Source organism: Canis lupus, chromosome X, assembly GCF_048164855.1.
Source record: "Canis lupus baileyi chromosome X, mCanLup2.hap1, whole genome shotgun sequence".
In the NCBI taxonomy this organism is placed as follows: domain Eukaryota; kingdom Metazoa; phylum Chordata; class Mammalia; order Carnivora; family Canidae; genus Canis; species Canis lupus.
The window spans coordinates 39,882,125-39,900,511 of record NC_132876.1 but is presented as its reverse complement, the minus strand read 5'-3'; the positions used below and the strand labels follow the sequence as shown (position 1 = coordinate 39,900,511).

The window sequence follows — 18,387 nt, the reverse complement described above, 5'->3', positions numbered from 1 at the left end:
CTTCATCTCTGAATTTTTCATTCTGGAAGGTGCAACACTGTGCTTTGGACAATGAGCGAGGGAGGGATTCCCCACCCAGGCAGTATCCACTCTCACCCTGTGCTTTCCCCACCACGTATGCCATCTCTTTCTTTTTTTTTTAACTTCACTTAGAATTTCTTTTAATTTATATTTTTCAATTGAGGAATACTCGACATACAATATTATATCTGTTTTAGACATACAACATAGCGATTTAGTATTTATATCCATTATGAAATGGTCACTACAGTTAAGTCTAGTTATCATCTATCACCATACAAAGCTGTTACAATATTATCGACTATATTCCCCATGCTGTACATTACATGTCTATATTTTACTTATTTTATAACTAGAAAATTGCACCTCTTCATCCCTTATGCCTATTTTGTCCATCCTCCCCACCCCACCCCACCCTTGCCAGGCCACCTCCAGCAACCAGGAGTCCAGTTTGTTCTCTGGATTGGAGTCATTTTCTGTTATGTGTTGTTTCTTTGTTTTGTTCTGTAGATTCCACATATAAGTGAAATCATACAGTATTTTCCTTTCTCTGTTCACTTATTATGATACCCTCTAGGTCCATCCATGTTGTCACAAAGTGAAAGATCTCGTTCATTTTTAATGGCTGAGTAATATTCCAGTGTGTGTGTGTGTGTGTGTGTGTGTGTGTGTGTGTGTGTGTGTACCACTTCTTCTTTAGCCATTTATCTATCAATGGACATTTAGGTTGCTTTCATATCTCAGCTATTGTAAATAATGCTGTAAAGAATGAGCATAGGCGTACATATGACTTTTTGAATTGGTGTTTTCATTTTCTTTGGATAAATACCTAGAAATGGAATCGCTGGGTCATATGTTAGTTCTATTTTTAATTTTTTTTGAGGAACTTCCATATATTGTTTTCCATAAAGCCTGCACCAATTTACATTCCTACCAACAGTGCACCGGTGCTTTGCCAACACTTGTTAATTCTTGTCTTTTTGATAACAGCCATTCTGACAGGTGTGAGGTGATATCTCATTTGTGGTTTTGATTTGCATTTCCCTGATGGTTAGTGAGGTTGAGCATCTTTTCATGTGCCTGATGGCCATCTATATGTCTTCTTTGGAAAGATGTCTATTTAGGTCCTCCGCCCATTTTTTAATTAGATTGGTGTTTTCAATATTGAGTTGTGTGAATTCTTTATATATTTTAGATGTTAAGCCTTTATCAGGTGTAAGATATGCAAACATCTTCTCCCATTCAGTGGGTTGCCTTTTTGTTTTGTTAATTTCTTTCACTCCATAAAAGCTTTTTAGTTTGATGTAGTCTCATTTGTTTATTTTTGCTTGTGTTCTCTTTGCCGAGGAGATAGATATAAAAAAAAAAAATCACTAAGACCTATGTTAAGTCTACTGCCTACGTTTTCTTTTAGGAATTTTATGGTTTCAGATCTTATAACTCTTTTCTTTATACAGCATGTCTTTCACTTGGTTCATAAATACTGCACACCTCCTGATGCCTTGCAGAGTGCTAAGCATGGCAGACACAGCAGTGAACATGGCCTTACCATCTAGCATTGATCTTATTTATTTCATTTATGAACACTCAACTCTTTTACCCATTACATGGATAAAGGCAACTTCAGAATCATGTTTTATCTTTTTGATTGCAGACGTACCCATCCTGATTAATCTCATGCTAAAAATTAATTCCCATTTCTTGAGATATAGTAGTATTCAACAACCCTACAGTGTGCTGGAGAACTGACTAGCTGGTCCCTTCAAATTGTTCATGAAATATTCATAAGGGGCCATGGGATACTGCATAATGTTTGTCCAGTATTTCTTGCACATACATTTCTATTGATTCTTGGATTGTCCATCTTTGTGAGCATCCGGGGGGCAGGAACTAGATCTGTTTGCCTTGATTCATAGGGAAACTAGCTCAGAGCCGTGTCGCTCCATTGCATATAAAATAATGTGTGCAAGATGTTACCAATTTACCAGATTTAATTCATTTTATTTTTTCTGTACTTTATAAGAGAAGCTGTGACTGTTAAATGAAATGAAATGAAACTAATCACAGGCTATAAATATTTAGCCCAGTGGTGAGGTGGATTCTAATCATGGGCTGCTTCTCTTTTCTGTCTTCTTTCTGGATTTAAATATTCTCCCCTCAGCTCTAGCTATGAGTCAGATATCATGTTCTCCTCCAGGTTGGTTCATTGGGGCCTGCCTCCCTTGCTATGGTGTGGATGGATGGCACTCATTCGTTTTTTAGTTGAGCAGAGTAAATGATAAGTCTTGGTATCAAGCTTGAGATGGTTCATGCCCAGCGTAGCTTATTTATTTGAAAGAAGGAGAGAGCACATTAGAGGGGGGAGATGCACAGGGAGAGGGAGAAACAGACTCCCTGCTGATGCAGGGCTCAATCCCAACACCATGGGATCATGACCTGAGCCGAAGGCAGATGCTTAGCTGACTGAACCATCCAGGTGCCCCATGTCCAGAGTAGTTTCAAACTATATTGTCCAGCAGCTGAATTTATTTTTTAAAGATTTATTTATTTATTTATTTATTTATTGAGGCAGAGGGAGAGAGAGAGAGAGAGAGAGAGAGAGAGAGAGAGAGAATCCCCAAGCAGACTCCCCACTGAGCACGGAGCTGGACTCAATGCTAAATCCCAGGACCCTGAGATCATAACCCACTCCAAAATCAAGAGTGGCCACTTAGTCAACTGAGCCACCCAGGTGCCCCTGACAGCTGAGTTATTGAGCTTCTAAGTCTTTCTAAAATGTATTTATCTTTCTGATTCAGAAATGTTGAAACTATCTCTTTACTAACTCTGAGGGTTGTGGGAGGTTTTGTTTTGGCTTTTGTGCCTTTCTTTTTTGTGTGTTTTGGCATGGTAAATTATTTGAAAAACTACTACTCCTTTCTCTAGGGGCTTTGCATGTGACACATTGGGTAAATGGTCTGGTCCATTTCTCTACGCCAGTGTAGAAATAGCTTTGGGCTCACAGTTCATCCAGAATGGACCAGAGAGAATTTTTCTAGAGGAAAACATATTTGATTATTATTAATAGTAGTGGTAATACAAGCAGATTTTCCAAAAGTTGCAGAAAGCATCCAACTTACCTGTAAGTGCTGACTTATTTTTAAATGTTATTTTTAAAATAAGAGAGTGTGATTGTTTAAAAATGAAAAATAATGCAGTGCATTGTAGCCAAACAAAATCCCCAGACCAGAAAATGATTTTTCAATTTAGCTAGTCTGCTTTAATCCAGGTTATCCCAAAGCTAGGCTAAAGTAGCCATGACGTTGCTCCCCAACTCCCTGTCACCCCCAGCCTTCTAAGTCAATGTACATAAAATCCAGAGCAGCCAGGAAAGATGCTCTGAGACAGGGACTGGTCTTGACTCCTAACATGGTCAGATTGCAATTAACCAGAGAGTTGAGCATCACCAGTACTATAAGGTATTTTAAATTTCTGTTTAAAGAATTGATCTTAAGCTTCTTGGAGTTCATGAAAAGTCTTGCTTACATGTATGAATATGGAGTCTTTGAAATCAGGGAGCAGATTACTGTCTGATGACCTAGAGAACCCTGGTGGTGGCGTGCAGCAGAGCCAAACCTCTGTGTGGGAAGAGTTTTTCGGCAGTGTGATTTGCAGTGTTTCTCCACCAAAGTCTCTTTCTCATCCTTCCCCCAAAGCCTACAGTGGCTTCTACATATCCATCTCTGCAGTTCATTCCTTGGGCTCAAGCATTGCCCATGCCAGAAGGGTCCTCCTAAAATACAGATATCAAAAATTAGCAATAAAGAAATCATTTAGACTGTACCGAGAAGTCAATCAATCAGATTTCTTTCTTTCCAGACCCAGGAAGGAAACAGGTGACACCTTTAGTTCACCACGCCTCTGGGTGGCTGAAGGAAGTCGCTGAAAGGAAGGATGGAACACAGAAAAGGAGAGGACGTATTAAGATTAGTTCGTAATTGTGTCATGGATCAGTGTCTTAAACTGTAGAGAGAAGACTCAGATGTCAGTGTGTGCATGCATGTGTGTATAGGGGTGCTTGAAAGTACAATATAATAAACAAATAAATGTATTACTTGAGGCTTCTGTTTTCAAGATGCTAGACCATTTAGATTTTACTAAAAATCTGCAGAATTTGAAGGCTGTGGGGTATAACCAGAACAGGAAACTTTCACCTTTGCCCCCCTCCTCTGGGGAAATGCAAAATACATCCTGGGGGGAGGAGCGATCAATCCTCAGCTCCTCACGCCCTCAGCAGTTAGCTTTGATAAATGTCTGAAAATTTCAACTGGAGTGTAGAGAGAATGATGCTCTTTCCACCCCTCTCCGTTAAGAACAGAATTAGGGGCGTTTCCTTCAAATTACAAAAAAAAAAAAAGTCGAGATGAGTGTTCTTTCTGGTCTGACGTGGGTGGCGAAAATTTAAAAAGGTCAATGATGATCCCAAGGTTAGTGGGAATGTACACCTCCCTCCCATTTACAGAGATGCCCTGTATCTTTCAAGAGAAGGCCAGCAAATTGCCATGGAAATCTGCCCCAATAGGCAGTGCTCGAGTAGGAGTCAGAGACTTCATAAGCAGGGGTTTGTGGGGGCCGGCACCATAGTGAACACAGTTAAGCCTCACTAATCCCCTGAATGGGGGAAAGGCCAATCTTGATTAGTAAGAAGCTTTAATTTGAAAATATGTTTAAAGAAATGCCATGTTATTATTTCCAAAAACCCGCAAACTGCCTGCTGGGGTCTGTGCTCTGAGCCACTGAGACTCTTAAGGCCTTGAACAAACAGATAAGGACTGTAATTAGCATATTGGTCATTTGAATGCAAAGAGCAGTTAGAGTGGTGCTTAAAATTGCGTGTTAGCACACTCCCCTAGCAGGCTGTCACTTTCTTATATTTATGGTATTAATTTGCCTAGCAACCTGACCCCTTTCCTTTTTGGCAGTAAATTTTACCCTAGCATGTCATAATCTGTTCAATTTTCCATATTAGCAGCTGGAATGAATAAGGAAGGGGTGGGGAGGTGCAAGGGGAGGTGGGGTGGGGAGATGAAATTGTGAAAATTGAAAAATCAACATGACCATTTTTTAAACTTCTATATAACTAGACGTTAACTTTAAAACTCATCAGTGAATTCACTATTATTTACTGAGGAGGGGGATGTATTCTCTAGGATGAGTAAAAAGGGGAAGAGAGGTAGGGGCATCTGGGTAGCCCAGTCGGTTGGGTGGTCAACTCTTGGTTTTGGCTCAGATCATGATCTCAGGGTCCTAGTCCAGCTCCTTGCTCAGCGGGGAGTCTGCTTGAGGATTCTCTCTCCTCCATCTCCCCCGCCCCCCTTTTCTCTCTCACTCTCTCTCTTCAGTAAATAAATAAAATATTTTAAAAAGGGAAGAGGGACAACCTGTTTCGAATGTTCTATCCCCATAAGTGACCTGATCAAGTGAACACCAGAGAACACTGAATGTAACGAGTTCCTGGATTATAACAAAATAAGAATTGATTATGAGGCTCAACAGGTGCTTAATTATACAGAACAAAAGCACATTGAGATCTACATCTATTAAACACATCTGTGATGGTCAGCCAATCTTTTGTGCACATATTAACTGTTCCCAAATTCACACTTGAGACCACTTAATTTGAAGTGTGAGTTGTTTGGAAAGGGGAAAAAGAGAGAGAGATGAATACAGCTGCAGCTTTACCCAAATACCCAGTGTCTCCATCATTTTGTTATGCACGTGGAAGAAAAAGGCTGTTCTTTTTTTACAAGTTGAACAAACCATATGGCCCGTGGGGTGAGGATTGTAGGAAAAAGCCGGGGGAAGCCTCAGTCTCCCTATTCTACTTCACACAAACCTGAGGAGGAAAGATAATCTTTAGGTGATGAAATTCCTAATCTGGTAGTTCCCAAATTTTGCTACACATTACAATCTGAGGAGATTTTTTTTAAAGACTTACGTATTTATTTTAGTGGAGGACAGAGGGAGAGGGAGAGAGACTCTCCAGCAGATTCCTCACTGAGTGTGGAGCCCAACTCGGGGCTCAATCTCCCAAATCTGTGATTGTGACCTGAGCCGAAATCAAGAGCTGAATGCTTAACTGACTGAGCCACCCAGGTGCCCCCACCTGAGAAGATTTTTTAAAACTCTGATGCCTGGATTCATGCTAGGCAATGAAATTGTGATGTCTGAGGGCAGGGTGGGAGTGGGGGTGGCAAGGCACCAGCAATTCATGAAGATCACAAGGTGATTTGCAAGTGTAGCAAATGGGGAACACCACTGCCTTAAGGCTTTCCTGCTTCACATGCAGTTTAACTTCATCTTCTCAATTACTAAGGAGGTGCTATTCATCCCCACTTCACAGATGAGAAAACTAAAGTTCAGAGAAGTTATTAAATAAGTTGCCCAAGTTCCCAAAGCTGTTAAATAGCAATTTGAATAGGGGCAGTTTAATTTCAGAGTCTTTGTGTTGAACTTCCATGCAGTGCTGTCTCTCTGGGCTTTTGTCCCTGTATCTGGCACTGTTCCAACAAATCCGGTGCATGATAATCCTACATCAATTCAGTGAAAATTTATTAGGTACCTACTTTGTAAATCACAGTTGTAGACACAGCGTGTGATTCTATGTAGATTCAAGGAAACTTGGCTAAGTCCGGATAATTCAAGGGACCTTCCAGATATGTGTAGGTTGGTTGTCAATCATGTCAAAGCTTAACCAGCCAAAAATAACCAGAGACAAAACTGTAGTTGGACAGAGTCAAATTTATTGATTTGATGCATGGAGGAATTGCATTCCAGAGGAACCACAGGATGCCCTTCTTGAAAAAAGAGGGAGGAGGGATCATCTTTTATAACACTTGAGTTCCTGCTGAAGGATTCTGAGGAGCATCTAAAAAAGCAGAGATAAGTTCTGGATTGATGGCAGTTCTGAGGTGGGATCCGGAGAAGGGGGTATTAACTAGGTATCGGGGGCTGTCATGAGGCAGGGGTGGCTTACAATCGGGTATCCCCAGGGATAAATGAAAAAGCAAAGTGGGTCTAGGGCATCACTGGGAAGAAAGCAATTGTCACTCAAAGGAGGTGGGGGTCCCTCTGGCATTTTACAACGGCCACGTGACCTTGGGAGAGACAGTGCTTTCTGATAACTTTGCAACTGGCTTTGTCAGTCTACCCTCTCAGCCTGATTAATCACAGGGCTGCTTATTCTCAGTCCAAGCTGATTTTCTCTCGTTCAGTCCCAGGGAAATTTTGACTCTTCCAGGTTTTGGCCTTTTTCAGCAGGGATGAACATGAGAGAAAAAAAAAAAAGGTGCTCAGATCAACTATTAATAGTTTGCTCCTTTTCAGCTGTGTTGGTAAATTATTTAATGGGAGAGTGTATGTAAAACTTGGGGATTCTGAATAAAGCCTGGATTTCAGTTAGTGTATTGCAGCAATGTCAATTTCCAGGGTTTTGACAATGTGCTGTGGCTGTATAAAAAAGTAATACAGTATATCAAAATATTGGGGGGAACTTGAGGAAGATATCTAAGGATTCTCTGTACTATTTCTGCAGCTTCTTGTGAGCCTTGAACTATTTTTTAAAAATACAGAAGATGTTCAGTGGGAAAACAGATTTGTGTTGAATAGCTATATAAGACTTTTTAAAAGCAGTCTGACTTTACCTATGCTCTTCCCTGAATAATCCAAAATTTGTTGTACCAAAGTTCTATTAGATATTGCTGGACTTAAATCTGCTGGATTTGAGTACAGCAACCAGTAGTGATATCAGTCAATACCCATGTCTACCATGTATATAGATCCCTGAGGGGTTACTAATTTGGGATCAGTTTGTGCATCCACAAGATGCCATTTGAGTAGAGTCTGGAAATAACCGTTAATATCACTAGGTAGGTATTCCTCTCCCTGGCTGACCTATTCCACTTAGCATTATACCCTCTAGTTCCATCCATATTGTTGCAAATGGCAAGATTTCTTTCTTTTTTGTGGCGGAGTAATATTCCATTGCATATATATATACCACATCTTCTTTATCCCTTCATCTATCAGGGGACACTTGGGCTGCTTCCATATCTTGGCTACTGTAAATAATGCTGCAATAAACATATAGACTTGTTGAATCATTACAGTATACATGGGAAATTAATATAACACCATATGTTAATAATACTTGAATTTAAAAAAATCAGCAGGTAGGGAAAGGAGGGAGAAAGATGTATTAGGCAAAGGGAACAGCAGAAAGAAAGGCACAGAGATACGGAAATCAAAGTATATCAGGGAAACAATAGTTTGATGGGGCTGATGATTGGGGCATATGGGAGGAGTTGTGGGAGAACAACCTAGAAAGATGGGATGGAGCTGGAATGTGGTAGTCTGGTGTGATTTCCTCTCTGAAATTAAGGACTTTGGACTTCTCTTGCAGTACTTACTTTATCTGCCTTGTGTCCCACTTACTTGGATATGCATCTTTTCTCCCCAACTAGATTCCAGGTTCCTTAAGGAGATGGCCTAAGTTTGATTCATCTGTATAGCAACTGTAGCATCTAGCTGTGTGTTTTGCATTTAAGTGTTGTTAGCACTTTATTAGGCGCTAATAGAATTGTCCTAAGAATGAATAACATATCACAAAGATGTAATTAATACTCTCTCTCAATGACATCTGGAGCCCCGAGATAACGTTGTTTGAGGTGTCTACCCGCCGGGCAGTGAATGTAGCCCACAGAAAAGCACACAACCCATCCCCCTCAGGCTCTCCTTGTGTCTGGTTTTGATGATTGGGTATGGCGATGCCCTGTAACACATCTCCCCCTGTTGCTCCTGGTCCATGCCATGATGGCATCCTTTGAAAAGAGGTAATGTGCCTTGCTGTAATCAATTTAGCATTCCACTCACACTTCCCTCTGTTTAGCTTTGCTGGGGGTTTGCAGAGATGCCTTACCTCTCCACCACCTGCCCTTCAGTTTTCTGAATTATAGCGAGTACAGTGGCTCAGATGGGACCTGGAGGTAGTAGGTAAGGAACTCTTTGAGAAGGATATTTTCTCCAGGGTCTGGCTGACATATATTATTGAAGGGGATCTCCACCATGCCTGTTGATGATTTTTCCCCCTTTTACCTCCTGAAAGAAGTATTACATTGCTTACCACCTCGGATGGTTGGGTGTGGGGATGGGGGCACTTCTGTTCCTGACGACCTCATTATGTGGTTATCAGGAACAGACACTGCCCAGGTTGTCACGACAACCAGCAATGATTCAAAGCTTCTGTGAAAGGTCTGTATCTCTGGCAAATAATCAGCCTTTAGCATTCAGCAGATGCTGAACTGAGAAGCCAATCACAGGTGAGCTGGGAAAGCATGACATCATAGTCCAACCGGTCCAAAAAAATTAAGATTTGTCTTTTTATTTCTCTCCTTGGTTCTTTGTCCCTTAGATTTGGTCTTCCATGTCCTCCTCCTCCTCCTCCTCCTCCTCCTCCTCCTCCTTCTTCTTCTTCTTCTTCTTCTTCTTCTTCTCTCTCTCTCTCTCTCTCTCTCTCTCTCTCCCTTTCTCTTCCTAGTGAAACGGTGAGAGCAACGAAACTAACTTTTCAAATTCACTTTACTCTGCAGTTTGACTTCAGTTCAGGCAGTGCAGTGATCGGAGTGTGCGGGGAAGAAATGTATAATGTGATCCGCTCAGGAGCAAAATCAAACAGCATCAGCTCAATTAAATAATGTGCTTTTTTATGTAAGACCATGGTGGAAGTGGGGCTAATTAAAACCGTCAGAGGAGAGAAACTTCCTAATTCTCATATTAATTCATCCAGGGCCACCTGCATTTAATTGGCTCCTGCTTTTCCTTCGCTAACTCCCTTGTGGAAGGGAGGAGGGCAGAGGCTGCGAGCTCCTGAAAGCTTGTAGGTTCTACAGGGCAGGTTCCTAACGAGTGCTAATTATAGTGAAGGAAGGTGAAGAGAGACGCGTCCTCCCCCACCCCCACCCCATTCCCAAGGTCCCACAATACAGGGAGCATATGTAAATGGAGACTCATCAAGTCTATTAAGGAGCTGTGTAGCTCTGAAATCTGTTAAATCCACTGTTGTTCCATTAGCCATTTGCATTCGTACAAGAGTCCAGGGATAGCAAGTCAAGTTTCACAGAGGAAAAAAACAAAAGCCCAGGGAAATTTGAGTCTTGCTCAGGGCTTCCTGACCACAAGCTGGACTGGAATCTGGGTCTCCTCATTCCCAGGCCAGAACTCTGAAGCCCCAAGATGGTGATTTCCTAGCAATGGTCTTCCCTCTTCTCTCGCCTCCAGTTTTTAAGGGAACTAGGATGAGCTTTTTGGCGATTCTGAGGCTCCTCACTTTTTGCCTAGCAGGCTCCCTACCATGTTGCCTCCTACGGAAAAGCTGGAGCCCCTAATGAGTGGGAGCTGGGGGGCAGGAAGGAAGGGGCACATTTGGGTCTGCCTGCAATGTTGGCCACAAAGTGCAGTGAGCAGAGCCCAACCAAGGAGGAGTGGGCATGGTGCTCTCGGTGCTCTCAGCTAAGGAACAAATGCCTTTTTCGTGAGCTGCCCAGCTGAGTTCTTTTGTATGCACAGCAGGAGGGGGAGCTTTTTCGTTTTTGTTTTTGTTTTAAATGCAGCTGCTTTAGCAAAAGCCTTGAAGACAGCCACAAATACTCAAGAGTCCACCACTGGGAGCGATTTCTGGCTGTAGGACTTGAGGCAGGCGTGGGAAGGGAGCCCTGATATCCAGGCTGCTTTGCGTGCCTGCCCAGGTATGGCTTGGCTCAGCCTGCTGCAGCAGAGGCTCTATTGCCACATCTGAATCGTTCGCCTCACATTCAGATCCCTTTCACGGTAGCAGTTTGTTCATTCTGTTTGCTTGTTTGGTTTTCTTTCTGTCTCCATCCAAAGAAAGGTATATTTTCACTTTTTTTACATGTTCTGTATATTTATTATTAAAACATGTACAGGGACGCCTGGGTGGCTCAGTGGTTGAACGTCTGCTTTCGGCTCAGGTAATGATCCCGGGGTCTTGGGATCTAGTCCTGCATCAGGCTCCCCTCAGGAAGCCTGCTTCTCCTTCTGCCTATGTCTCTGCTTCTCTGTGTCTCTCATGAATAAATAAAATCTTAAAAAAATACAATAAAACATGTAGAAACAATGCAGAAGTATATACAGAAAACAGTTAATGACCTCCACCATACACACATACCCACTTGTCTTCCTTCACACCTTTCTAATTCCCAGAGTTACTGTATTAGCAGTTTGATGTGTATAATTCCAACTTAAACACACACACAAACACATGCGTGCAAGTGCATGCACATTTTTAACAAGAATAAAATAGTACACATGCTGTTCTGCCACTTTTTCAGTCAAGATTGTGTCAAGATGTGTTTCTATTTTAATATGTAAGAATCCACTTGATTCTTTTTAGCTGGTGTATAATATTCTAAGATAACGTATATACCATATCTTGCTTAACAGTTCCCTTATCGAGGGACATTTAGTTTGGCCTTTATATGATGAGTGTTTCTTTCTTACATAAGATTCAACAACGAACACACTTGAACCCATCTTGTCCTGTTTTAATGAGTGTATTCATCATCAAATTTCTTGAACTGAAATTGCTTGGTCAAGTGGCACAGGCATTTAAAATTTCCTAGTATTGCCAGCTTGCCCTTCAAAAAGTCTGTGCCACTTAAAATCTTTTTTAAGATTTTATACTCCCATCATGGTATATGAACAATGCTCCTCTTCTCTGAGATTTGACTGGAAGACTTGGAAGATAGTCATAGTTTACTTCTGTTGCTATAAGCCCCATCCCAGAGCCTGTTGCTTCTTCTGTGACTCTAGAGGCTGGTCAGGTTGGTCAGAGCCAAAGGAGCAATACAACTTAAGTTGCCACGTGGGGTGGTAGAAAGAATACAAAACAGAGTAGGAGATCTAGTTTCTAGGACCATGTCTCTGAGGCATTGGACAGGCTACTTTAAACCTGTGGTTGTCCATTTGATTATCAACGAAATGAAGATCATAATTGTGGCAGAACAATGTTGTGTTTGTTGTGAGGATCAAGCCAGGAGGTCCAAAAGTGGTTTGTAACCCGAGAAGCAGGATACACATGCCAAGTGGTTATTCAACTAGTGTGGTGATTATGTCCTTTCTCCAATCAGTGAGGTTGGAGAAGGAAACGGGAAAGTGGGAGTTGAGTAGGAAACATTACACAGATGAAATCTTTAAGACATTCTTAGCTTCCCTGAAAGTTCCCATGCAATTGTCCTATATTCTTGGAGAATAAATCACATTGGTAGCAAAGACTGCTTTATGGTGTCAAGAAGAATTGGGGCACCTTACTGGCTCATTTGGTTAAGCATCTAACTCTGGGTTTTGGCTGATCTCGTGGGTCCTGAGATTGAGCCCCCAGTCGGGCTCTGTGCTGAGCGGAGAGTCTGCTTGAAGATTCTCTTCCTCTGCCCCTTACTCTACTTGTGTACACGTGTGAATTCTCTCTCTCGCTAAAATCAGTTAGTCAATCAATCTTAAAAAGAAAAAGAAGAATATAGGATATTGCCCTTTGATGGGAAGACTGAAGTCTTCTATGCTGGGCCTGGCTCCTAAGCCCAGTCCTCTTTCTTTTTTTAAAGATTTTATTTATTTATTCATGATAGACACACACACACACACACACACACACACACACACACACAGAGGCAGAGACATAGGCAGAGAGAGAAGCAGGCTCCATGCAGGGAGCCTGATGTGGGACTTGATCCTGGGTCTCCAGGATCAGGCCCTGGGCTGAAGGCAGCACTAAACTGCTGAGCCACCTGGGCTGTCCCCCAGTCCTCTTTCTATGACACCTCTATGCTTTAATTTGTCAGGCACCTAATAGGATTTTGGCCCTGTGCTACTTTCCATAATCACCAGTGAGAGAAGAAATACACACACGAAATGCTTAAATAACCATGTGTGGTGACTGCATAAATAGCTCTGAGTTATTGCTGAGGTATATGTGAGGATTAGAGTGAAATCAAATACCTTTTAATTACAATTTAAATCAATAGCGCAGAAGAACAAGTTAAATCATGAGCCAGAAAAAAATCCAGTTTTATGTCTTAAAAAAAAAACATTCTTATTGTTTAAAATAACCCAAATAAGTGCACTTTACAAATCAGAGATGTAATATTAAGTAAATGTTCATTCATTTAGATCAGTGATTTTTAAATTACTTTAACCATGATGTAAAAATAAAAAATCAATTTGATGGGCTACTTTCTTTAACCCCAAAGTTAATTAAAAAGATATCTCCGCAGCAGTTTGGCGCCTGCCTTTGGCCCAGGGCGCGATCCTGGAGACCCGGGATCGAATCCCACATCGGGCTCCCGGTGCATGGAGCCTGCTTCTCCCTCTGCCTGTGTCTCTGCCTCTCTCTCTCTCTCTCTCTATCATAAATAAATAAAAATTAAAAAAAAAAAAAAAAACAAACAAAAAAAAAAGATATCTGTAAGGGATCCCTGGGTGGCGCAGCAGTTTGGCGCCTGCCTTTGGCCCAGGGCGCGATCCTGGAGACCTGGGATCGAATCCCACGTCAGGCTCCCGGTGCATGGAGCCTGCTTCTCCCTCTGCCTGTGTCTCTGCCTCTCTCTCTCTCTCCGTGTGACTATCATGAATAAATAAATTAAAAAAAAAGATATCTGTAAAATCATGGAAAGCAGAACCATCGTGATTTCAACCTATTAGGGATTTGAGGAGGAGGGTGAGGGGTGTTTTTGCACTGGGAAGGCAACCACCAAACACACACAAAAAGGCTATTTAAAAATGCCTGATTTTTAAAAATTACCAATCTAGTATACCCCTTTTCCCCCCAAAGCAAATGTGTATTTAAACAAAACCCATAATACTGTGTCTCATATTTTTAAAAAGCATGGGCCTTAGACTCAGATCCAGATACAAATTCCAGCTCTGCGACTTCTTACCATGTTCATGTAATAGTCATGTATGCATAAACATATTTTCAATTAAGGAAAATAAAGATAAAATGCAAAGTGATCCTTTAAAAAATCTGGAGTATATAGTTTATTTAGTCTTTGCCTCCCTGTTTCCTGCCTTGTCTTAGATTGGAAGGGTCATGGTTGTTCTCTTTTCAACTTCCAGCATGAGCATAATTCTAAATTAATAAGTCCGAAGAGGTATCCCATTCTCTCAACTTCCCCAGATGTCTTCTCTGTGAACCTAGAGGTCTGTTGTGTGACTTTTCCTAGAAGGACCTTGGCAAATATATTAATTAGTTCACCCTCCATCTTGAAACTTGTTTTGCTAGCATTATGAAGCAATGATGGCCAGATGTTATGGGGTGTTGAGAAATGTGGAGGAAAGTGTACTGTGGAGGGTCATAACTCATTTTGACCATTTAAGTATGTCAGGATATCTTCATAAAAATAAATTTGCAAGGGGAGAGGGAAAGCTACCCATAGACTTTTACCCAATTGTGATAATTTTATGTTCTCTTCTGATCATTTCTATGGGTGTATTTTACATCATTATAATTTGAATGTAATTAGTATTTTGCAATTTTTGGTCATTTTTGATGAGAGCTTATTGTCTCCTTGCTGGAATTTACCATAATTTATATAATGTAGCCAAATCCTGGTGGTGGGAGGTGGATATGGATTTTGGATTAGCAAGGGATGATTTTTGGAGTTACATTTTAAGGTTTGCACATGGGTAAAAACATGTACTTATTGTTAAAGATGAGAGGCCACACCGAAGGTTTTAGGGAGAGCCACATTTTAATGAAATTAAATATATGTATATATCTATATAAACTACTTGACGTAGTTTTATTACTATTATTATTTTGTCTAACTCTCCGTGTTTTGAAGTGTGTGTTTCATGAGCAGAAAGGTAGTTTTCCTGTCTAAATTGTCATCTCTGAACGCCACTGCCATATCTGCCGGAGTCTACTTTGTATTCCAGAGACTCTTATCAGTGTAACCTGTTGGCCTGACAGGTGGTTTCCCAAACCCAAACCATTTTCCCCAGTAAAGAGTGCCCATGTAGCTGGACGGATTTCCTCCCCTGGAAATTATTCTGAAATTCCAATCTTCCTGAGGGGAGCCGTTTAAGGAAGATGCACAAAACGCCCCACCCCTCCCCACTGTCAGGTGCGCCTGTCCCTGTTTCTCTCTCTCTCTCTCTCTCTCTCTCTCTCTCTCTCTGTCTCTCGATGGCCCCACCTCTTTCTAGACAACCCTGACAGTGTAGAAGTTTCCATCTCCTTTTCCTTTCCCTCTCTCTGTTCCCTCCCCTTCAGGTTTTTTTTTCCCCTCCCAGGCGCTTCCTGCCTGGAAACAAAAGATTGGTCCCCAGCAGCCCACTCAGGGCGATTTTAGTTTTCTGCTCACCCTCTGATTGGCCCGCGTGCGATGCAGAGCCCAGGTGACGTCATAGCAGACAAGAGCCAGGGAGCGGTTGCCGAGCCGGGCTTTGCCGCGGGCGGGCAGCTGTCGGCAGCGCACCGTCTGGGGGCTCGCGCGGGGGGCTGCAGCTTTTCCCGGCCCTGGGCAGGTGTGCGAGGCCGGGAGGAGAGGCGGGGTGAGCGGGCCGGGCCCGGGGCTGCGGCTGCGGCTGCGGCCCCCCCCCGCCAGCCCCGCCAGCCCGAGCGCTCGGAGGTAGAGGAAAGGTCTGGACAGGGTGGCTGGACCAGTGGCAGGTAAATCCCGCGACTCAGGGCGCCCAGCTCGCTCGGGGGAGGGTGTGGCGCTGCCGGGCAAATTTTTCTGCCTTCCCGGGGGCCCCTCTCCCACTCTCGGCGGCACTTCAGCCTTGGGTCGCCTCCGTGGCGTCCCGGGGCCCCGAGACCCGGCGCGCAGTTCGCCCGATCGCGCTTGGCGGCCGCGGACGAGTGGGTGTGTCAGGGCCACTCTCTGCAGGGCCCGGACCCCGTTGCTGGGGCAAGCCCTGGACTCGCCGGCCGGGGCCTGGGCCGCTGGAGGCCAAATCCGCCCCCAAATCAACATAAGCCGGTTAGACTTACACCATCTTTCCGCCCCCTCCCCCAGCCACAGTAGCGACGCCCCCCCCCAAAAAAAAAACCACCAAGGGGAGGAGGTGTGGCCGCGGCCTGGCCAAGTCCAGGGGAGAGGGAAGAGCCCAACTATAACAAACAGAAAAAGTGACGATTTTCCTCTCTGGGCGCCCTTTCTTTTCTTTTTCTTTACCCTCCTCCTCTTTTTTGGTGGTGGTGGGGGGAGGGTAATGACAGGACGACTTATTTCTTTTCATGTGAAGATTGGAATGATGCAGTACTCTCCCTAAAAAGCCTGGGACCCCTCATTGGCCTTTGTCTTTGTCTGGGGAGGCGCAGGGGTCATTAGGGGTCATCAGGTCCCCTGCCCCCCAACCCTGTCCTCAGCTTACAGTGGGCCTTGCCCTCAGTTTGTGAACTGGCTCTGGCAAGATGACTGCCACACTTTGGGGCAGATTGAACATTTTAGATTTTTACTCTTGTAGGTTTTCCTTCCCTAGGTGGTGTTTGAGGGACGGGGTGGGAGGGCGGTGCCCAGGGAGGGAGCAAGAGACCCCTTTTGATTTTTTTGGTCCCACCTTCCAGAATCCAGTGGCAGACTCTGGACTTGAGGGTTCTAGGCTGTGGTCTGTAGAAGCAAAGGAGAGAAGGGTGAGTGGCTTGGCTTTGGGAAGCATGAAGGGGGTGGTTGCAGTGTTTTTGGTTTTTTTTTAATGGCTTTCATCAGAGAAGCCTTTAGCCATGCTAGTCTTGCTCCCCCCATGGTTTTACAGACTCAAATCCAGGCCAGCTGTATGGCTGTCTGAGGTGTTGGAACAGAAGGAGGTCCATTCCTGTCGGTGACAACACTGTGGCCCTGTTCTGGGATGACTGAGGTGTAAAGGTCAGTGCAGTTTTCACTGGGCCATTTGCAAAATTATAATTGGGCAGGTCTGTGATTTCATACTTGAGGCCCCTACCCCAGGGGCACCTCTGGGTGGAGGGGCCCAATCTGGTAATGGATGATTAATAGCCTGGGGCTTAGAGGGAGAGCCATGGAAGCCTCTGTTTTCTAGATATAAATGTCATACCTCCCTTCTCCATGAATGGGGCAAAATGGAAAGAGACTGGCACATTTGCTGGGTAAAAGCCAACAGCTGAAGATCTCGAGGCCAGAAGGACCTTGAGATGTCAAGGAGTGGACCCCCCCCAACCTCCAGGCAGATAAGCGGGCCTTGTAGGGAGGTTCACTTGTGATACACTTGCAGGCAACGGGTCACAACACCCCAAAGGTGTGCCAACTAGCTGACTATTACCACAGGTTGCAGATTTTCTGGTTGGAGGCAGAATTGGCATACAAAGCAAACAGGCATGCTGAGGTCTTTGGGGAGAGGATAGTAGATGTGACAAGTGAGAAAAATGAAGAATAATTGGAGGGATGGGGTGGGATGGGGAAGTGCTGCCCCTGTCAGAGACTTTGTTATTCTGAGGTCAGAGACTAAGCTACTGTGAGGTCAAAGAGGGTGGCCAAGGCAAAAAGAAGTCAGAACTAGAAATCTAGAAAGAGGTAAGATCAGATGGAGCAGGTAGGAACAAAGCCATAGAGAACAAGAAGAGAGCTGTGGTCTTACCGGGAACCCAAAGGCCCCGATTTCCCCAGGTGAGATGGTGAAATTTTGGTGGTCGAGGCACATGTCGTTCATCCCAGACTTAGGGGGATGATTTTCTTGATATGTAGGGAATCGATAGCATTCCCATCCGCATAACCCACCTTCGGGAACTAGTAGCTTTGGTCATAGGAAGGGGAAGAAACTCAGTGAGCAGTGGACTTCACAATGGCTCTTTCCTGCTGGGTAAGGAGAAGGAATGGCAGGGTTGGGGCGGGGGTTGGGCCTGACCCCAAAGGAGATTTGGGGAGCTTTGAATCTGCCCAAGACAGGTAGATTGACTATTTTTACATGGGGAGGGCCAAGGCCAGGTCTGTGGTCCCTGTTGCAGCCGTAGGAGTATCTGCCTGTGTTCCAAAAATGCCCTCCTTCCCAGGGGCCCATGGGACCCCGTGCAGGCGAGGGATGGTGAAAACCACTGCCCTAGAAGGTAAGTGTAGCTGTTGAGGCTTCTGGGGGTACCCTGTTGTGCCCCAACCTCCCCAACTGCCAGAGGCTAGGCGGTTCCCCCTGCAGGGCCTGGGGTGGACTCGCCTGCCAACTCTGCACGATGTGATTTCTCCAGCAGGGGGCAGGAAAGGGTGTGCAATCAGGGCCAGAGTCCTCCTCTGGTGTGAAGCTGGAGCCTTCGTATGAACTAACAGCCATACGTTTCAAATCTGATTTTGAGGTACTAGAGGACCA

The 18,387-nt window shown here is 43.9% G+C and overlaps 1 protein-coding gene and 1 long non-coding RNA gene across 18 annotated transcripts in view; one reads left to right on the top strand and one right to left on the bottom strand.

The window, feature by feature from the left end:
• The window catches only part of PAK3 (p21 (RAC1) activated kinase 3), a 267,243-nt gene that overhangs the window by 120,525 nt on the left and 128,331 nt on the right, over positions 1 to 18,387 (top strand). For 3 of the 17 annotated variants that reach the window (XM_072816517.1, XM_072816514.1, XM_072816526.1), the window contains one exon: positions 10,668 to 10,802. The exons of 3 other annotated variants lie outside the window; for them this stretch is intronic. The gene's annotated coding sequence lies outside the window, so the exon portion shown is untranslated. Of the gene's footprint in view, positions 1 to 10,667; positions 10,803 to 15,511; positions 15,743 to 16,642; positions 16,709 to 16,830; positions 16,941 to 18,387 lie in introns of those variants that run through there. 11 more of the 17 variants (XM_072816513.1, XM_072816511.1, XM_072816523.1 and 8 more) reach the window with 8 other exon arrangements.
• LOC140628288 (uncharacterized) lies at positions 6,796 to 9,243 on the bottom strand. The gene is made up of 4 exons (XR_012026597.1): positions 9,182 to 9,243; positions 8,978 to 9,038; positions 8,494 to 8,643; positions 6,796 to 6,928 (listed from the first exon to the last, which is right to left on the bottom strand). It is a non-coding gene; the product is annotated as an uncharacterized lncRNA (long non-coding RNA).